General features: G+C 38.6%; 1 long non-coding RNA gene across 1 annotated transcript in view; it reads left to right on the forward strand.

Moving 5' to 3' along the window:
• Positions 1-17,405, forward strand: part of LOC129427956 (uncharacterized) — an 83,707-nt gene that overhangs the window by 29,435 nt on the left and 36,867 nt on the right. The window contains exon 3 of the long non-coding RNA XR_008638795.2: positions 13,776-13,849. This is a non-coding gene — a long non-coding RNA (uncharacterized lncRNA). The remainder of the gene's footprint in view (positions 1-13,775; positions 13,850-17,405) is intronic.

Consider the following 17,405-nt stretch of genomic DNA (forward strand, 5'->3'; position numbering starts at 1 on the left):
TCGCCTTTGATCACGGTCCGCTTACCCGCTCGGTCCTTGTGAGTGAAAAGACCCACCTGTGAGGCAGCGGCCAGGGCTCTGGATTCTTGGGAAAGTTTACCGTCAATTAATATGACTAAATTATTTCTTCACATGGCAAACTACTTATGTAAGGTGATCCTGGCCGGTGGCTGATTCCCTGACATCTGGGTTGGATATTCTGCACAGATGGTCCTACCTGCTCCGGGAGTCTCTTTTCATTCTGTTTTTCTCTCCTTTCTTTTTTTTTGAGCGGGTGAAAGGTAGGCCACGGTTGAATGCTTGGGCAGAGTAATTCAACCAGTAGGGAAGTATGGCGGGCTGTTTTTCTATCTTTTATTGTTCAGCCGTGGCTTTCACACAAGCAGATGAGACTCATTAGCACACAGCAGCGTTTGCAAGCAAAAAGTGCCAAACTTGGAGCCAACAACAAAAGTTTTAAGGCAGAGAGTTGGAATTTAATTCTGCGTAGATTGGATTCATTTTATCTGCTCTTGACTTTAATGGTTTCAATTAATTTATTTAAGCTACATTAAAAAAAAATAGAAAAATAAAATTAAAAACTTTTGTTTACATGTAGCTTAAATAAATTGATTGCAACCACTTTACCTTTTTTTCAGTGTTAAAGGGACTTTTTTTGAAAATATTCTTATTTTCCAGCTCCCCTAGAGTTAAACAGTTTTCTTACCGTTTTGGAATCCATTCATCTGATCTCCGGGTCTGGCGCTAGTACTTTTAGCATAGCTTAGCACAATCCTTGAATCTGATTAGACCATTAGCATTGTGCTAAAAAATAACCCAAGAGTTTCAATATTTTTCCTCGTGTACTAAGACCGACAAAAAATTTAAGTTGCGATTTTCTAGGCAGATATGGCTAGGAACTTTACTCTCATTCTGGCGTAATAATCAAGGACTTTACTGATGTAACATGGCAGGAGCAGGCGTAGTGATATTACGCACTGCCTGAAAATAGTCCCCTGCTATTGAAAGTAACCAAGGGGACTATTTTCGGGCAGTGCGTAATATCACTACGCCTGCTCCTGCCATGTTACTTCAGCAAAGTCACTGATTATTATGCCAGTTTGAAAGTAATCCTATATATCTGCCTAGAAAATCACAGCTTTTAATTTTTTTGTCGGTCTTAGTACACGATGTAACTACAGAAGTTTTAAATAGGTAAAATATTGAAACTCTTTGGTTCTTTTTTAGCGCAATGCTAATGGTCTAATCAGATTCAATGGATTATGCTAAGCTATGCTAAAAGTGCTAGCGCCAGACCCGGAGATCAGCTGAATCGATTTCAAAATGTTAAAAATCAAATGTTTAACTCTGGAAAGTTAGCTGGAAAATAAGCATATTTTCAAAAAAAGTGGAATGTCCCTTTAAGATCACTTTATTGAGCCCTGGCTGAAATTATAGGTAGCCCTACATTTAATGAATTACAAATCAAGTCTTATTTCCCCCAGCAACAGGGCTAAGAGTCCAATCACATTGTCTTTTTTTAATAACTTCAATATCTTAAGACTTAAGACAGTTTTTCTCATACCAACTTCAACCTGATTAACCTCTCTAATCAAGGGTTTTTTGTCTGTCTGGTTTTAAAAGTGATTATCAGGGTTTTTAGCACACTTTTAAATAGATCGGCCTGGTTTAAACACAACTGAGGGTTTGTCCTGCTATCTGTGCATGCAGTGAGACAGGAGCTCTGGACACGTTCTCATACGGAACCCCCCTGTAACGCCTTCAGCTATCCCAGAACCCCCTCAGGAGCTGTGGACTCACAAGTACCCCGTATCCAAATAATTAATCCAAAGCAATTACTCACTGCCTTCATCTCTCTCTTACCCTGCTAACAAAACATTTCTACGTATGTCCTCATCAGTTAACTTTAATTACGCTGACTACAATTTATCAGCTTCACATTAATGAAACATGCTGCACCAAGATACTCACAAAAACGTCCTATTTTCACTCTTTTTTTCTGTAATGGAGGGAAAAAATAATAATTAAGAAACCCAACAGTGAGGAGCCTCATGAGAGTGCCGGCAGGAGTTGCGAGATATCACTTTTTCTCCTGTACTTTGTTCTAATCGGGGAACATAGTTACTGTCACCAATGTGTCTCCTTGTGAATACAAGCACTTTACTTTTTCAGCAGAATTTTAACTAGATTTAAAGGACTTTTTTATAAGACTTTTTCTTTACCTGGACGTTGGAGATAATGAATGAAAATGAATGCTTCCATTCACTGAAGTGATTGTACTTTTGGTGCCACAGTTTTGTTATTGAATGCGGTGAGATACATGGACTCATTGTGCCCAGTCAGTGGTCGCCCTCTGTCAGGATATACAACTGGATTTGCATTTCCTGAAGGAATAACAAGTCCTAGCAAGGCTGTATAAGAATAGTGTTAAAAAAATAAAAGAGAGGGTTTTGGGCTTTATATGGATAGATTTAAGATCGAATAAGTATGACTACTGAAATATCAAAAAAGGGAGCGCTGCCCGGACTAAAAAAAAACAAACCTTAAAGTCAATGTGCTCTTTGGATAGGAAAATAGTAGTATAGTAAAACAAAGAAAAACTCCAAGGCACTCTCAAAAAAGTAAAAAAGCCTTTATTAATATGGTTTGGTCATAATAAACCGGTTAAAAAACAATGGACATGGTAAATCCCAAAAAGTATGACTACTGATTAGAAATAGATTGGATAAAACAATATAAGTTAGAAAGTTTTAAACTTAAACCTTAATTTAAAAATAAAATAAAAAAGTAGTAAGTATGCATAAATCAAAAGCATACTTAAAGGAACAGTATGTAAGAAATTTATATCAATTAATCATAAAATGGATCTGATATGTCACTAGACATTAAGAAATCATTTTCATTTCAAATACTTATATCACTGACAACAGTGGTCTGGCCAGGATATTGTCATTTAAAAAGTGGAGTTGCAGCCCTCAGCTGATGTTTATGTTGTTATTTTGTGTATTGGCCACCAGTTGTGTGATTGCAGTACCAGTTTTAGCCACAAGTTTTGTGATTGCAATACCAGTTTTGGCCACAATCCTACATACTGTTCCTTTAAGACTAAAATTATAAGCAAAACAAAGTTTAAATAGAATCTGTTCTTTAAGTGGTCCAAAGCTCTGGAGAAGCTAGAAAATATAGCTAAGAATATACCAAAGAGAAATTGAACTGAGGATTTGTAATATTCGACAGAGTGCAGCTGCTGAGCATCACTGTGCTTTCACACCGCCACTGGCGAGAACGTCAAAAAACGATGCTACAAAAAAAGTGTAGTAGACGCATTATCTGGAATCCTCTCAAGCAGAGGTTTTCATTTTCTAACTGGTTGCCGCCGAACATTTCCGCCCTTACGATAGGTTGCCGCAGATTGTTCCACCTTTTTGTTTGGTTGCCGGCCGAACGTTTCCTCCTTTTGGTTGGTTAGAGCTGAGATAAAGTTGAGCTGATTTTAACTATCCTCGATGCTCACAGCGTACATGACGCGCCACTGCCTGCCAGACATCGTCGCCAGCTCTTACTGAAAATGTATGACTTCGTGCCACTTTGACGCTCTCGCCAGTGGCAGTGTGAACGCACAGTTAGGGGTGTAAATTGGACATCTTGTCATGATACGATACAATATTATATCGGTTTTCTCGGACAGTGATGCAATGTTTTTTAATACCTCAATTATTTGTGATACAATTCTGATTAATTCATTTAATTCAATCAGTTTTCTGTGTCAGTTTATTTGCTGCTTCCACCGCTTTGTTATTACATTGCAATCTAACGCACAGGCAGACAATAGCTATCTTTCTATCACCCTATTTTTATGCGCTTTTTAAAGTATCGTGTTAGAAACAAGTGGTGGAAATGTCAAGTTCCGAATAAAAATCCATTTATTTGCAAAAAAGTTTTTGTGCTCGCTTAAGGGTGTCGAAATTGATCGAAATTAAGTCCCAACCTCGAACTTCGAATTAAAAAATGGAATTGTCGATGCTGCCACGCCCCAATGTCCAAGTGGAAAAAAACACACGTGTTGAGTGCTGCGAGTTAACCTCCTCTTACTTTGCTAGCTATAGCCAGTTAAAAGATAGCATGGCAGATGCAGGAGACAAAACACAAGCTGCTCTTTACATGGGAAACAAAAAATAGCAAGCGCTTCAGCTGAACTCAATCAGAGCACGCACGCGTGCACAGCAGAGTCTGTGACTGGACCGTTGTTTCTCTGAACTGAGATCTGTTTAACTTATTTCAGTTGCTTAAGAGTTATGAACAGCATTTAAACTTATTGGGGTATAGTCTCACAATCTCGTCTGACGGTAATAAAGACGCGTTTTTAAGGTGCAAAGTACTGACAGATGTTCATCTAACAGGAAGTTTCGCTTTATCAGATATGTGTACCATATTTTTCCACTGGCAGCAATACTAACATGGTAGGGCATCTCCGGGTTTAAGGTCAGATATTATATTTCATAAAAGTCTAGTCTAAAAATGGCATAGCATTTTTTGGCATAGCAGAATCGAGAATCGATCGAATCGTGACCTTAGAATCGAAAATGTAATCGAATCGAGGATTTGAAGAATCGTAACTTATGCGAAAAATGCCAATAATGGGAGATGGAAGCGCATTTGATCAAATAAATTCTGACATAACGGACATTAAACCCACGTTAAACCCTTTCTGTTTCCTCCATAACATCATGCCTTGTTTAATTATTGTTGGTTACTAGGTTACCAGTACCACCATGATTCTGTGATCACGGTGAACAACTTGGAAACACACCTAATTTGCATTTTTTTTATTGCAAATCTAGAAAAGATTTGCTTCATTTGCTTCATTGTCCTCGACCCCGAGGACAATGAGACAAACCGACCCAGATATATATATATCTCCCAAGGATTTTTTCCTCCTAGGACTTTTTTTATTTCTGTTTTTTTTTCTCCCAGGTTTTTTTTAACCCAAGCCTTCTTGGGCTTAGCTTAGCTTCCTCTTCTAGACGTTACATTAGTAATACGCTCACTTATAATGTTGAGTCATAGCCGCAGCAAATTTAACCGCTTATGCTATCGTGTATTATGTTGTGCTATCTGTAGTTTTTCTGTGCTTTTCACTGCTTCTATTAACGTAAAGCTGCTTTGAAACAATGAACTATTGTGAAAAGCGCTACATAAATAAAATTTAATAGAATGTTTAGTTTGAAACCCAGCTAATCTTTTCAGTTAACAAAAATATGCGCTTTGGCAGAAATGTGTTGATTGGCGTTAAATGAAGGGTTTCAAAAAAAGGTACCTCATATTTATATATTATGTGGCATCGATGCATCGTATCGTTAGACATTTAATCAGTGCATTAACCCACATCATATTCATTCCTAGTTTCATTAGTGTTCCTATAGCTCAGTTTTTAAAGCATTGCATCAGCGGCACAAAGGTCATGGGTTCAATGCCCAAGGAACATACATACTGATAAATGTATAGCTTAAATGGACTGTAATTCCCTTTGTATTAGAGTGTCTCTCAGCTGTGTAAAAATTAAATATCGTATTGACTTTGTTTGTACAAGGTTGTTTGTGTGTCTGTGCACTTTTCATTTAGAGAGATCTCTTAATATAAATCAAGTTTATATTCAGATGAACTTTCCTCTTCTATTCTGTCTGCCGTGTGTGACCGGAGCATTATTAGAGGATTCCTTCATTGGGATGTCGCAGAACAGCATTTCATTTGGGGAGGGTAGTCTGGTGTTTGTTCATCCTTGCTTGTTCGTCCAAGGGCAGCCTGGGAGCAATTTGGCAGTGTAAATTGTTGCCACACATGGGGCCGGTTGCTGGCAGGGTCAGAAGCCCTTGATGTCACACCCTGTCATTTCAAATTAAGTTATGCAAGGCGAGGCGGCCGCTTAATTTTCTTGTAAGTTGGACCACAGGGCCCCTTGGGCATAATGAGCGGGAAGTTATAATTGGAGCGAGCTGTTGATTGCGATAATTGCTACTGTCTGTACGAGGTAGCTCGGCCTTCTCCCATCAGCTTGTTACCAAGCCATGACAGCGTGCTGCATGCTGCCTGGACCAAGCATGGAAACTCAGGAGGCGGAGGGGAAATGAGGAGTGAGAAGTTTGGGGAGGTGCAACTTGAGGGGGTTGGAGTGTTGCTGTTGGAGACATATCTATAGTGGGTTGGGGTGTGGGTTTATGATGTATGCATAGTTCGTTCTTAAATCTGGCTTTTTTCCAAGCGACAATGCTCTCCGCCCCCCACTGACCTTCTGACATCTGCCCACTTGTTGACCCTTAATTCTGTGGTTTGTGAGGGGGAAACGCAATAAGGTCACCGGTCTTTGTTCTCAGCTGAAAGGTAGGAAAGGGTCATTAGTGTCTGCAAACCCCCTTACATAACTATGGATTCAAAACGCTTGCTGTAATCTTTGGTATCTTGGTAAAAGAAAGTAGGCATTAGCATGCACTTAAAGTCTAAAATAGGTATGTAAAAAAATTGAATTTCCTTATATTTCTATATTAAAATCTCTAATGCTGTTTAGTATCTCAAGAAAATGCTCATAAGAAAAATCACAGATGAGATCTCTTTAATATGTTAATTATTTTAATCTAGGCTACAATGAGATTTAAAGGGGACACTTCACAAGACTTTTTTAAGATGTCATTCAACATCACTGAATCCATTGAATTACATAAATACAGAAACGGCATATAGCGACACTCGCGGCTGTAGATGGTAATGGTTTCTCTTGGTTCATATGAATTAATTTTGACATATAAGTCGCAGGACCAGCCAAACAATGAAAAAAGTGTGACTTATAGTCCGGAAAATACGGTACCCAAATCCAGATTATTTTACCTATAGACCCTTTTACTGTTTGTATACAATGATGACGTGGCAGCGTATGCGCGCACATTTAGGCAACAGAAGTACGGCAAGAATCAGCAGTGAAGTAACACAGACAGACTTTATCAACTTTTTCAACACAGCTACCAGATCCGTGTACTATAGTGGAGTGGATAGAAGACGTTAGCAGATGGCCAAAAATAAAGTTGCCAGATACAAATATACATATATTAGTATATTATATTAGTGCAACCAAACGCAATAACCAGACATTATGATGCTGGGAAACCGTTTTAATAAACTTTCTGAGTTGCTAACAACACGTTAGAACCAATGGGGAATAACACCACTTCTGTTGCCGAAATGCGCGTGCAGGCTATTTGATCACGTGAGCTGTAAAAGGGTCTGTACAATCTATATTCATTTTAGCTTTGTCAGCTTCATACTCTTAATGCATTTTAACAGTTGTCTCATTTGTTTTTATTTATACATTATTTCTTCCAAGTAATTTTATGAGAAACCTCTAATTCTAAGATGAAAAACGACCAAATCTCCCAAACTATAAAAGAGCAACCTCTTGGTTAAATAAAAAAATTTCCTCTGTATAGTGACCATGTAGTACAAGCTGGTGACCATAAGACAGGGGTCTTTAACCACTCATCTTTGAGGGCCAGGTTTTAAAAATGTAAATATGTAAATAATAATTTTTTATATATTTAACTTTTACCTATTATTTGTGTCGCTTGTGGTATAGTCTCACAAGTTGATTTTATTTAAAGCATCCAAACCTTAAATCTGTTCAGAAAATTACGCACCTGCAGATGGTCGGCACCCAACGCAGAAACTTTGTGACTCTCCATAAGGTTATCAGGCGTCATTTGTCATGTGCAGCGTAAAGTAACCTTCACATTGATTTTAAATCTAATAAATGCCGGCTGGATAAAGATGACTGGAGTGCCGCATTTGGCACACGGGCCGGCAGTTGACTAGCCCTGCCATAAGAGAAAGAAAGAGTTAACCATAACTGTATATTAATTATACATGTATACATTTAGCAGTTGTGTACTATAAATTCTCTCTCTTACGGTCACGAGTTTGCACTACAACACATGACCGAATCAAACCCTCATTACTTTAGGTACTGAACAGCTTTAGGCATTCTAGGTCATTAGACTTCAAAGGCAAGAGGATGGATTATTTACCAAACTTCTGAAATCACATGGCATGGCTCTTTCTCTCACCGTTCCAGATGAGCCTTTAATGAGATAAACACTAATTCAATCTGAACAAAATAGCAGAATCTTAAATATTTACTGTTCCTGTCTATGAACCGTGATTAATCCTGGGAAGACCAATATTAGGAGACACTTCTTTGAAAGGATTTGCAGCATTGTTGTTTAGAATTATCACTCAAGTAAATAATTAACGGCATGTTTGAACATTTCGAGTCAAAATAGATAATACAGAAATCTGTCCAAAACATGTATGTTTCGCTCATCATTCAAAGTGACGTGTGGAAAATTTCATTTTATTTGTTGCACGCATAACCCGAAGCCATGCATGTGCAATATCATGCTACATTAATAGATTATACTGATACAAGCCTACAATTCTCCACTGAATAGCTGCATCCAAACTTGTGAATCGATTCACGCTACAAGTACACTTCAGTAGTAACGAGCACCACAGATAGTTCCTCAATAACAGGGGACCAGACCCTCCAACACTTACCCCCACCCGATCCCCTCATTCACCGCTGCCCTTCCTCCACAAACCCATCTCAGAGGTCACCATACTATAGTGAAGGGGTTATTGAGAACCCAGTTCCTCTTATCCCTCTTTAAGGTACTAGCACCTCACTTCCATTCAGGTTCCTCTGAATGCAGCACTCGACACCGCCGCCAACTCTCGCATCCTCGCAGGGTCACGAGAAATCGCGATTTATTTATTTATTTATATTTTTAGGCCGTTCACTTTCATGTCTCCCAACTAAACGCACCCGGTGACCCGTGGCGATTAAGCTTATTCATAGTCGTTGACGGGAACTTAAGTGAGGCTGTTTTGAAGAGCAGAAAAGAGATAAAGCTTCAGGGGCCGACTTTTCCCGTGTTACTTTCTTGTTATGTCTTTTTAAGTAAAAAAAACAGGGTGATTACTAGATATAGGCGCGTGCATCTTCTTGTTTAACTTTTCCTCTTAATGTGTTTAAGACCGTTCCACTCGTGGATTGAAACAAGCACATACTCCGAGTTCTAATTGCCGGCGTTCTTCGGATTTTCCCGTCGAGATGCGACAGCGGAGCGGCTAACGATGCGCAGCTACAAAGGGAGAGCAGTGGTGGGGTTAACATGTCTCAGTGCTCCTCCTGGAAGCGGGATTTTTGGGGTTTAGACACCCACTGAGAGAAAATAATGAGTATATGTTTCTAATCTGGGCCCCTAGGAGATGGCAGTTCCCTTGTCTTTTCACACTGGTGGAAATCGGCAGGCTTCTGCTCCCTGTGTTTTTTTCACAGGCTAATTTAGAGCGGTCTTTGATGCTTTCTCTCCGGAGCTTCTGTTTCAAATATCCAAATGCAAGGATTAGTGGGCTTTTGTGCCGTAAACCCCAATTTATCCTGTTTTCTTTCCCTTTTTATTTTTGCAGCCTTCCGACCCCAGAACCGGCAAACAACGACAGGCTGAACAACCGTTGTTACGTTTAACTGTTTCTTTTCTAGCCAGGTTTCCGGAGAGATGCGCTTTTGCGGGCTGCAACAGGAACGTTTTGCGCGGCGTATCTTGTTTTAAGATTCATTAGCAGGAATAATGTAAAATAATAAGGACTGAAGCGTATTCTCTGGGTGATATTACAAATCCCTTTGTTGGGCAAAGCACTGTCACTTCTAAGTCTGAGACTGATGAAAGAGAGGAATAAGGAAAAGACACATGCAGCATGCGCCCGTCGTCTGCAAACTGAGCCGCCTTTGACGACTTTCACGATCCCTCCATAGATCCTCAGATGAAGCCTTCAGTGAAACTGGCAGCTTATGTGGCAATTCGCATTCCTCTGCCGACTTGTTGCATTGTCACATAGTATGTATTTAAATCCATCGTGTCACAACACAGCCTTTTCTCAACATTATTTTACCGCTTCGAGAACCTAACTCCAAGATTAATCCGAGAGAAGTTGGCAGCGATTATTTATACCCGGTCACTCGGGGGACACTAGGGGTCAAATGACAAATACAGACTGAATTCTGCTTTAATACATTTGTTGTTCCTTCTTTGTCTTCTCCTTCACTTCCCTCTGTCATTGTTAGCATACTTTTTGGCCATTGTGTTTTCTGTTATTGAAGACGACCTTTCACCTGCCTCCGCACATGTTTGTGTCTTCGGTGACCTCACAGTTGATGTGAATGGTTTTGTTTGCTGCGATTCCCTTGGCAATGTTTTGCTGTGCTGACTCAAAGGTCAGAGTGCTGTCTGTGTGGAGATGAAGAGATGATAAGATGCCTTCGTACAGCATCAAACACTAGCGCCTTTCTCCTCTTCATCACGCACCTGCGGACCCCTCCGAAATCTATTTACAGCCATAATAACTGTAATGACAGTACCTGTCAAAGACATTAAACACAATTAATTATCAAAACATTTATAGGATTGGGTAATGTCAAAAAAGTGGGGAATTCACCAAGAATAGAGTGTGCCAGGCTGTTTTTCGCATGTGTTATCTACTTTGTTAAAATGCCTGATTCACCAAAGCAGGTGTTTTTAGAGTTATTTTGTATTAGCGACTAATAATGTTGCCAGTACATAAAAAATCTACTTTGACATTTATTAATTTGGCAGGTGGATAAACCATAAAAGTTGACATGCCAGCAGCAACTTTAGGTTTGTTGTGTTATGTAAAAATTCCTTGTTGCACTTAAATTAACTTGAATTATAAAGTTATTTCAACTTTTTTGACTTAGTAGAGAGCAGGGTCACGCAGTGACATACCAGTTTTGTACTGGTCATAACGCTCCACATGAATTTGCAGGTCAGAGTTCACCAGATTTGAACTTTGCTACGCAGCGACCTGGAAAATATCGTCGCACGAGTTTGCATTTCCGGTCTGACTCATTTGCATGCGAATGAATGGAAGTCAATGGAATGAATAGTCTTTGAGTCCAACACAATATGTGATTGGCCGTCCAGCTGTGAAATTACAAGGGCCAGGCAATAGTAAATCAATGGGAGACTCATTTGAAGTGACAGAAAAACTGACCAATCATATTGTCCCACTGAACAGGTGGGCTCTCTTATCACTAGTTTCCTGACTGTTGTGGTAGAGGTCCTAGGTTTAAGAGTCACGGTTTGCCATTGAGCTTAAAGTCGTCATAAAAAATAAAATGAAAAACTATAAGTTATTTGTTTTGGAATATCAGGGTTTCCCGCAGCACTTTGCAGTTCGGACAGCCCGCCTACGCTGGGAAACCCTACTGCCTTAAAAAAAATGCTGCACAAAAGGCCGTCAAGAGCATCTCGGAGAATAGCGCTGACGCGCTTCACAATGCGAGCGGGCACGTGCGCCACACGGCCGAAATGAGAAAGAAGTGGTCCGTCATGTCTGGAGGATAGCCAGTTGATAAAACACGTGTCAATGAGAACTGTAAGTGGACTTATGTTTGGGTTTATTTAAGCCTCTTATTGTATTAGTCTATAGTTCTTGCAAATTTAAAGTAAGTTTGCTAGTGATTTTGTTGTTTGAGCAACCTGCTAGCTAGGTTTCACGTGCCTGTTGATTCTATATAATTTTTGAGCGCTAGCTAACGTTATTTATGTGCATTATTTACATGCTACAGTAGTTACACTCCTTTAAGATAATGTAATTAATGGTGGGAAATAATCAGTTTTTACAATCTATCATCGTTCGCCAGACGTTCTACAACATCTGCTTTAGTTTGTGTTTATTAACCCTTTAGTTTCACTTCATCACACAGCTATTATTATTTTTAGAGGATGAAAACATTTTATTCATTAATAATCTAGTATGTGTTCATTTTTTGTCATAGATTCTTCAAAATTACGTTTTTTTGAGTGTTTTAAATAAAAATATTTTAATTTTCATCATGACGCGTATGCCCCACCCCTTTGATTGCCACCCCCGGCCCCACCCACCTGCCCAACCCTACCACCTTAACTAACAATTTTTTGCGGGAAACCCTGAATATTGTTTTTTTTTTTTTTTACAAATGGCTTATCTTTGAGCTTCATTATTTTTAAAAAAATTATGTGTCCTCATAATCTTTAATCAAAAACGCGAATCTCCTCCCCTCCTCAAAACGTTTCTCTTTACTTCCGGTCATATGCTATGGCAGGTGGGCGGGTCCGGGAGAAGATCCCAGCGATTAGCAATTAGCAAAACAACCCAACTTCAAACGATCCAATCAGATCTCAATGGACAAATTCAAATCCGGCCCTGTTTTTTTATTTATTTCAGAAGCCGTTTCACTCGGAAATATACCTGACCACGTGGAGAATTAGGCAATGGCCTCTTCCGTTTCATGGCGACTTAACTTTTTTAATTAATTTAAAGCAACTTCTGACTAGTCCAAAAGTTGAAATGACTTATTAATTCATGTTGTTAACACTTTTAACATTAAAGTACATTACAACAAGACATTTTTACAGTGTAGAAAAATGTCAGTAAAACGCATTAACTGCATTAACTTTTGATTAAATGATAAATGCAACACTATTTGTCAGGCCTTTATGTTTCTAAAGTTGCATGCAAAAGTTCAGCGAATTCACCCCTAAAACTTTTTTATAAGTTCCTCATCCCGTGTCATCCACATCTGGATGAAGTCTCCTCTCTGGCTTTGGAATGTCATTGGTTGACAGTGCTGCGTTGATCAAGGTCTTCTCTCGTTACGGCCTGTGAGAGATCTCCTCCACCTGGCAGACCACGTCACATGAGTGCGAAATACTGACAGGTTAAGGAGATCAGTGCTGTTTTTCACTTCTCGGGATGGCAGGTGTAAGGAGAAGGTGACAGGTTACATGGATAAAGGGGGACTAGTAGATCCATCAATGATCATGACCCCACCACATCACACACAAATGCCAATGAGGTTTTGTGCTAACTAAACCAACATAAAGCTTTTAAGCAAAATAACATCCACCGCACCCTTGCTTACCCTTCCTACCAACAACCGTGTGCTTGTTTGCTGTTGCTTTGCTCCCAGGATTAATTTTAGAGGCAGAGGGAAGGGGCAGAAAAAAACTGTCATGCAAGTCGACAGGCAGTGATTAAGGTTTTAACTGATCATCCTCTCACTGACAGCTAACCAGCTATTATCTTAAAAGAATCAAACGAATGTTCAAAGCCCTCGCCGGGCATGCAACATGAAAGGAGACGTCAGGCGCTGGCAGCTGACGAGGAGGAGAGCCGAGGAGTGCACTAGGAGGAGAGAAAGAGACAAAGAATAAGAGATCTTTATTTTCATTTTCCTACAGGGAATTTGAACAAACTGATCTTGGAGCCAGAATGCTCATGTACTCGAACAACACAACACAATGGTGTGTTTATATTGTGGGAACTGGCACGGATAAAAGCAAAGAGGTAGAAGGTGCCAACAAGTACATTTTCAGCTGTTTGTGTGTATATGATGTGTTTTATAAGGGTCTCATATGGTCATAGCTACACAATGTTGAATTCATGACAAAGCTGTTTCTTGTACATCAACACTGAACTGTTTGAATCAATGTATTTTTTAACACATGTAATGCATTGTGTCGGTGGGAATGCTTGCAATGAATTAAACGTGACAAAAATGTTCAAGTGCTGGCTTGTAAAATAATTTAATTATGACGATAATTTCTTTTCTGTTGAGATTTGATGTTTGCTTTAAAACTAAAGCAACATTTTATTATCTTTCATTGCAGACTATAATGTTAATGCAGAGGTCATGGATACGGCAGGCAAACATGAATTTGACTGAAAACGGTTTCATTTCAAGGTTAGTGAATACATATGCATCATAAATTGCATTTCTGTGAATAAATAGTGAATATTATTCAAAATTTTATTTGATTTATTAGAATAGCATTACTAATACAGCTGGGTGATTCTCGCAAAATCCAGTGTCCATTCTCATGAAATCCGTGTCCAGCATCAGAATAAAATAAAAACTTGAAGCCAATTTTTTTTTGCACATTTAAGATTAAGGTCTGAACTTACTATAACCATTATTTTTAGATAATTTAAAACATATTTCCTATAAAATTATTTACATTTTTTAGATAAAAAATATCATTACCGCAACATGATATTACATTAAATATATGCATTTACAAACTCATGTTTCGGTAATGAGAACTAAAAAGTTGTCTAGGTACTATAACAAACAAAATTTCTACTTTTATCTGGAGAGAAAAAATAAGAACTGCTTACCTGGTAGCCATCTTGAGTGTCACATTCAATTATGTCCCTTCCAACAATTTTTTTGAAAATGTTAGTTCATTGAGGGCTTAAACAATGATTGAAAATTGTTGCGGAGGATGAGAAAATCTTTCTTGGACACATTGATATTCCTTATTATTGTCTCATTTACCAATGATCACCAAATATCACATGTTTCTTTACTGTAAATGTTTATAGTATAACATGCACTGAAGCTTTTCATTTTTTAGATTTTTTAAATTATAAATATTTCCATGTCAAAGAACCCAAATCCAGTCATGGACACGTTGCGGTAATGAAAATTTTCCTCTTGAATGTGGAAAAAACAACAAAATTGGTTTGTATGATGTCATTTGAAATCATGTGCAAAATAGTACGTGAAGAGATGTTTGTAACTGTATGTTTCTTATTTTGATACTCTTACTTTGCATTTACTTTTTTATCAAAATGTTTAATGACACCCAGCTGCTTTTAAACTGTTCAGTCCTTCATGTCCTTTGCTAATACTTTATATACCACTAACACTTCTTTTCTGAGCTTATCCTCGACCCAAATGTTTGTACTCTAATTGAGATTAAAATTGGCTCCACTTTCCCAAAAAGTTTTCGATGAGACAATTGTGCCACCAAACCTGGGGGAAATTAGCCCGGAGGGTACCCAGCGGTCTACTGATACTTCTGAAGTGTAGAGAGGGGGATTCATAAAGAGACCGAGACGCTATTTGTAGGCGCGAACAATCTAGAGAATGTAAATATGGAAAATAGTTCATCGTAGCCTTAGATCACACAGTGTCCTCACTTGAAGTTGTTTGCTTTCGTAGACCCACTTTACGGACAAACTTCTGAAAAGTTTTGATTTCTTCAAAGACATCAGATTGAATTGAGTTTTTGTTTGCTGTCAAATGCTTCGGTTTTGCTACAAGGCACCGTGATGTCTGTAGGAGCAGATGGTCACAAGGTCAGATCACCTACTGAAGAAACGCAAAATAAAAATACACGATTGCAAACACATCCTTGCATATTTTGAAAGGACATTTTGATCCTCTTTACCTACACGTGTTGTTTAGTAGATACAAGGATTCATCTGAACAGCTTTACATATGCAGATTCAGACAACAGGCCTTTTCAGATTATCACCAGGTTTAGCATTTATAGCCTGAAGTTAAGATAGGATCAGCTTCACTGTGCCATTATTAAATGCTTTTGTGTAAAGAGAGACTCTCAACTCACGCTAATGTCGACATAGTCAAATCTTAAAGGTCACATAACACTGTTTCTGCTAATCTCATGTTAATCTTGTGTACTATTGCATCCTTTATTTCTCCGAAGAGTCTTTAGTTTTATCAGATTTATAAAAAACAGATCTGCTGTACAAAAAAAAGTTGAGCTCCTGGAGGCGTACCGCAGGCGGAGCGAGACACGAGCAGGCAACACACACAAAACATGATCCCACTATCTCTGAATAACATGTTCATGTTGTTTGCATTATATATATATATATATATATATATATATATATATATATATATATATATATATATATATATATATATATATATATATATATATATATATATATATATATATATATATATATATATATTACATGCATTCACCTGCCAACAAAACACAGACATTTGATGCGCCTGTGACCTGGTTGTTTTATCACTAAGGGTTCCCACGTGTCCTTGAAATCCTTGAAAGTTTGTGAATCTGGGGGAAAAAAATCAAGGCACTGGGAAGTTTTTGAAAATATACATACATAGATACAGGTCATTGAAAGTGCTTGAATCTATTTTATGCAAGAAGTTTTCTGGAAAAAAATCCATATTACTCCCTGTGTAGTGTAGGATAATATCATAAAAATTCTAGATGTTTTAAGCACACGTGCTAAACTGTTTGCTTTAAATGCTTATAATCTTCTGTATGCGAATGTTGATTCATACCAAAATGCTTTTTTGCATAGTTGTGTTTGACACATGAAAACGTCTCGGGTTACGTATGTAACTGTTGTTCCCTGAGAAGGGAACGAGACGCTGTGTCTTCCTTGCCATACTTCCTGCATCCCTGTAACGCCGTCTTTGACAATATTTCAGATAGCGATATACTTCCTGGCCCGCATCACCCTGTCTTTGTCGTTAAGCCTCACATTGGTTGAATTTGCTTAACACATTCAGACGCACTTACCCCTGGAGGCGTCCCCAAAGTATCATCGCAGTGACGCAGCCCGAGTTCCCTCGAAAGGGAACTGTTACAATGTATCTTAAAAGGTAACTCGATGTAACCTTGCTCTCACTTGAAATGTGTCCCCATATTTAGTCCTTAAATTTAAGGGTTTTGGATCTGGAAAGTCCTTGAAAGGTCCTTGAATTTGAAGTTAACTAAGGTGTGGAAACCCTGTATCACTGGGACCGCCCTATTTCAACAAAATGCAGTGTTAAAGGTGCAGTGTGTAATATTTAGAAGGATCTCTTGACAGAAATGCTAAATAATATACAAAACTATATTATCAGGGGTGTACAAAGACCTTTCATAATGAACCATTATGTGTTTATTACCTTAGAACGAGACCTTTTTATCTACATACAAAGAGGGTCCCTTTACATGGAAGTCGCCATTTTGTGCCGCCATTTTTCTACAGAAGCCCTTAACGGACAATTTTTCTTACTAAGTTGTTTTTGACAATGACATGTTTGTCCGGTGGGAGTTACCGTAGCTTCTCTATGTGTTTCAAAAGCGAGGGGTGAGCAGTGGACTGAGACGTTGGTTGCAATTCGCAACCTCACCACTAGATGCCGCTAAAATGTACACACTGCACCTTTAAAAACATACTTGCACAACTCCGCTTCTACGTAAGGCTGGGATCTTTGGGAAGCTGAACAATCTTAAATTCCCCCTTACAAACAACAACACACTTCTTTGGTGACTTTGATTTCGTGTCAGCTCTTTGTTGGTGTGTTTGTGCTCTATTCCGGATGATGTGTCCATATAAGGACTTCCAGTGTACTTCCTGCACTGCTTATGCAACAAATTCAGTAGTTTTCTTTGAACCATTGCCCATGTTTAGCATGATGAATCCAACACTTTGACTGTGTTAATACGCCAGAAACCACT

Source organism: Misgurnus anguillicaudatus, chromosome 14 (assembly GCF_027580225.2).
Source record: "Misgurnus anguillicaudatus chromosome 14, ASM2758022v2, whole genome shotgun sequence".
Taxonomy (NCBI): domain Eukaryota; kingdom Metazoa; phylum Chordata; class Actinopteri; order Cypriniformes; family Cobitidae; genus Misgurnus; species Misgurnus anguillicaudatus.